At 40.5% G+C, this 5000-nt stretch overlaps 1 non-coding gene across 1 annotated transcript; it reads right to left on the bottom strand.

Moving 5' to 3' along the window:
* Positions 1 to 49: 49 nt before the first annotated feature.
* LOC113363773 lies at positions 50 to 1976 on the bottom strand. Its single transcript, XR_003365960.1, has one exon. It is a non-coding gene; the product is annotated as a small subunit ribosomal RNA (ribosomal RNA).
* Positions 1977 to 5000: the final 3024 nt, after the last annotated feature.

The raw sequence follows: 5000 nt of genomic DNA, 5'->3' as shown, positions 1-5000 counted from the left end.
TTATACGACATATCGCACACGTTTCATTCACTAAATAGTAAATGTACGTTAATGATCCTTCCGCAGGTTCACCTACGGAAACCTTGTTACGACTTTTACTTCCTCTAAATAATCAAGTTTGGTCATCTTCCCAGCAACATCGGCAATGTCGAAACGCTGCCGCGCACCGGTCCGAAGACCTCACTAAATAATTCAATCGGTAGTAGCGACGGGCGGTGTGTACAAAGGGCAGGGACGTAATCAACGCAAGCTTATGACTCGCGCTTACTAGGAATTCCTCGTTCATGGGGAAGAATTGCAAGCCCCAATCCCTAGCACGAAGAGGCTTCAACGGATTACCCGGACCTTTCGGCCAAGGAAAACCTGCTGATCTCTTCAGTGTAGCGCGCGTGCGGCCCAGAACATCTAAGGGCATCACAGACCTGTTATTGCTCAATTTCGTGCGACTAAATGCCACCTGTCCCTCTAAGAAGATATATTTGTACGCCGGTAGTAAGAACCACAACCAACAACGACCGAAGCCGAAGCGGAGGGTCTTTGCGATACCGGAAAGTACGCCTATTTAGCAGGCTAGAGTCTCGTTCGTTATCAGAATTAACCAGACAAATCGCTCCACCAACTAAGAACGGCCATGCACCACCACCCACCGAATCAAGAAAGAGCTCTCAATCTGTCAATCCTTCCGGTGTCCGGACCTGGTGAGGTTTCCCGTGTTGAGTCAAATTAAGCCGCAGGCTCCACTCCTTGTAGTGCCCTTCCGTCAATTCCTTTAAGTTTCAGCTTTGCAACCATACTTCCCCCGGAACCCAAAAGCTTTGGTTTCCCGGAAGCTGCCCGCCGAGTCATCGGAGGAACTTCGGCGGATCGCTAGCTGGCATCGTTTATGGTTAGAACTAGGGCGGTATCTGATCGCCTTCGAACCTCTAACTTTCGTTCTTGATTGATGAAAACACATTTGGCAAATGCTTTCGCTTCTGTCCGTCTTGCGACGATCCAAGAATTTCACCTCTAACGTCGCAATACGAATGCCCCCAGTTGTCCCTATTAATCATTACCTCGGAATTCCGAAAACCAACAAAATAGAACCGAGGTCCTATTCCATTATTCCATGCACACAATATTCAGGCGAATGAGCCTGCTTTAAGCACTCTAATTTGTTCAAAGTAAACGTACCGGCCCACCTCGACACTCGGTGAAGAGCACCGTGGTAGGATTTTGAGTTGGGCCGCCTTTTGACGGGCTAAGCCCACCGGTAGGACGTCCCACAGACATGCCAGTTGAACACCGCGAGCGGTGAACCGACAGTGTGGGACACAGATTCAACTACGAGCTTTTTAACCGCAACAACTTTAATATACGCTATTAGAGCTGGAATTACCGCGGCTGCTGGCACCAGACTGGCCCTCTAATAGATCCTCGTTAAAGGATTTAAAGTGTACTCATTCCGATTACGGGGCCTCGGATGAGTCCCGTATCGTTATTTTTCGTCACTACCTCCCCGTGCCGGGAGTGGGTAATTTGCGCGCCTGCTGCCTTCCTTGGATGTGGTAGCCGTTTCTCAGGCTCCCTCTCCGGAATCGAACCCTGATTCCCCGTTACCCGTAACAACCATGGTAGTCGCAGAAACTACCATCGACAGTTGATAAGGCAGACATTTGAAAGATGCGTCGCCGGTACTAGACCGTGCGATCAGCACAAAGTTATTCAGAGTCACCAAGTCAAACGGTGAGCAAGGCAAGCCCGCCACCGATTGGTTTTGATCTAATAAAAGCATTCCTTCCATCTCTGGTCGGAACTCTATTTGCATGTATTAGCTCTAGAATTACCACAGTTATCCAAGTAATGTGGGTACGATCTAAGGAACCATAACTGATGTAATGAGCCATTCGCGGTTTCACCTTAATGTGGCTTGCACTGAGACATGCATGGCTTAATCTTTGAGACAAGCATATACTACTGGCAGGATCAACCAGGGTGCTATATATATATAATAGCATAGTGCGTAAATGTCCCTCGGCGTCACCCGAGAGACCACACTTTGTATAGAAAAGTTCGATGAATATTTCTAAACAACGAATTTTCTTACATATATATATATCTGAGCCGTACGATATTCCCTGAACATAACGAACAGTTTACATCGCGACTAGATATTTTATATATTCTGCGCTTAACACAGAGGCTAGACCTTTAACAACCGTCGAAACGGCGGTCCGTACATGAAATTTGCGGTCCGCAGACCCAGTTAATTTCAAACAGTCTCTTTACCCTTCGTTAGATTGAAAACGTCGGGGCGAATTCATAAGAATTCATCGTTATAACTCACTTTTATTCTCGCTCGGAGAGTATTGAGTTGATAGCATTTGTATATTTGATTTTCCGCATAAGAGTCTTTGCGTCAACGACACATGCCCGCGGATATGCTGTACAGTATGGTTGAACACTTATAAATAAGGTCCAGAACCCGGCCGTAAACCGACATCCGAACATATACGGCGTATATAATTCCAGACACGGTCTACGACATTATTTAAAGTAACGCCGCTATATAGTTGATAGACTAAAAGTATCGAATATAATGTATAAAATACACCGGGGAATAATATTCGAACCTGCCTGAACAACACAGCGTACTTTAGCCTAAGCTTGCTCGCATCGCACTCGACACGACCTATCCCCCTATATAAGGCGCGCGGCCACAGCGTAAGTATTAGACTGAGTCCCAAGCGACGTGCATTTGACCTGCGGCGAGGGCCTGCTCGCGCTTACGGTGTGAATCGTCAAGACAAAAGTCTGGGAAAATTTCGAACTGCGAACCCTTATGATAGAAAAATTTTTGTCGAAAATTTTGTTAGATGTTCAAACAGTTTTATATATATGGACAATATGAATTATAGTTAATTATTGAGTTTTTAGGTGTTTTTTGGGTTTTTTTAAACTTTTGTATAAAATTATGTATTTATTGATTTTTATAGATCTCAATGAATATAAAACGAATTTATATATAGTTATATTATTTTTTATAATTATTTGTTTAAATTTTCTAATTTTACAATAAATGTTCAAACCAGTTTTCCTCGATTTTCTCTTAAACCGTAAAAGATACGAAAAAACTTTGTTCGTACGAAAGATGCAGAATAAAATTATGAATAAAATGGTATATGAATGGTTAAGTGTGTTCATATAATTTTCTCGAGATTTTCCGATTTTCCTGAAATTTTACGACGGCAACTCGCCTGTAGGCCACACCGTTCGGAATTCGAAGTTGCGATATATGGGAAAAAAACTAAGAATTTTGAGACCTTTCTAACGATGTATAATACTTTATATGTTTTCTTTACAGAAATATCGAATCGTGAGGAGTATTGCTCCAACCTAGCCGCACTTTGCATTTTGACAAGTTAACATCTACACATATTGCTCTATAACATGAAAACCGTAAAAGATACGAAAAAACTTTGTTCGTACGAAAGATGCAGAATAAAATTATGAATAAAATGGTATATGAATGGTTAAGTGTGTTCATATAATTTTCTCGAGATTTTCCGATTTTCCTGAAATTTTACGACGGCAACTCGCCTGTAGGCCACACCGTTTGGAATTCGAAGTTGCGATATATGGGAAAAAAACTAAGAATTTTGAGACCTTTCTAACGATGTATAATACTTTATATGTTTTCTTTACAGAAATATCGAATCGTGAGGAGTATTGCTCCAACCTAGCCGCACTTTGCATTTTGACAAGTTAACATCTACACATATTGCTCTATAACATGAAAACCGTAAAAGATACGAAAAAACTTTGTTCGTACGAAAGATGCAGAATAAAATTATGAATAAAATGGTATATGAATGGTTAAGTGTGTTCATATAATTTTCTCGAGATTTTCCGATTTCCTGAAATTTTACGACGGCAACTCGCCTGTAGGCCACACCGTTTGGAATTCGAAGTTGCGATATATGGGAAAAAAACTAAGAATTTTGAGACCTTTCTAACGATGTATAATACTTTATATGTTTTCTTTACAGAAATATCGAATCGTGAGGAGTATTGCTCCAACCTAGCCGCACTTTGCATTTTGACAAGTTAACATCTACACATATTGCTCTATAACATGAAAACCGTAAAAGATACGAAAAAACTTTGTTCGTACGAAAGATGCAGAATAAAATTATGAATAAAATGGTATATGAATGGTTAAGTGTGTTCATATAATTTTCTCGAGATTTTCCGATTTTCCTGAAATTTTACGACGGCAACTCGCCTGTAGGCCACACCGTTTGGAATTCGAAGTTGCGATATATGGGAAAAAAACTAAGAATTTTGAGACCTTTCTAACGATGTATAAACTTTATATGTTTTCTTTACAGAAATATCGAATCGTGAGGAGTATTGCTCCAACCTAGCCGCACTTTGCATTTTGACAAGTTAACATCTACACATATTGCTCTATAACATGAAAACCGTAAAAGATACGAAAAAACTTTGTTCGTACGAAAGATGCAGAATAAAATTATGAATAAAATGGTATATGAATGGTAAGTGTGTTCATATAATTTTCTCGAGATTTTCCGATTTTCCTGAAATTTTACGACGGCAACTCGCCTGTAGGCCACACCGTTTGGAATTCGAAGTTGCGATATATGGGAAAAAAACTAAGAATTTTGAGACCTTTCTAACGATGTATAATACTTTATATGTTTTCTTTACAGAAATATCGAATCGTGAGGAGTATTGCTCCAACCTAGCCGCACTTTGCATTTTGACAAGTTAACATCTACACATATTGCTCTATAACATGAAAACCGTAAAAGATACGAAAAAACTTTGTTCGTACGAAAGATGCAGAATAAAATTATGAATAAAATGGTATATGAATGGTTAAGTGTGTTCATATAATTTTCTCGAGATTTTCCGATTTTCCTGAAATTTTACGACGGCAACTCGCCTGTAGGCCACACCGTTCGGAATTCGAAGTTGCGATATATGGGAAAAAAAAC

The sequence above is a fragment of the Ctenocephalides felis genome, unplaced genomic scaffold, assembly GCF_003426905.1.
Source record: "Ctenocephalides felis isolate EL2017-DRISC unplaced genomic scaffold, ASM342690v1 CF-g0.4_SCAFFOLD_00351, whole genome shotgun sequence".
NCBI lineage: Eukaryota > Metazoa > Arthropoda > Insecta > Siphonaptera > Pulicidae > Ctenocephalides > Ctenocephalides felis.
Note: the sequence above shows the minus strand (reverse complement) of the source record. Positions and strands in the feature narration are given on the sequence as shown.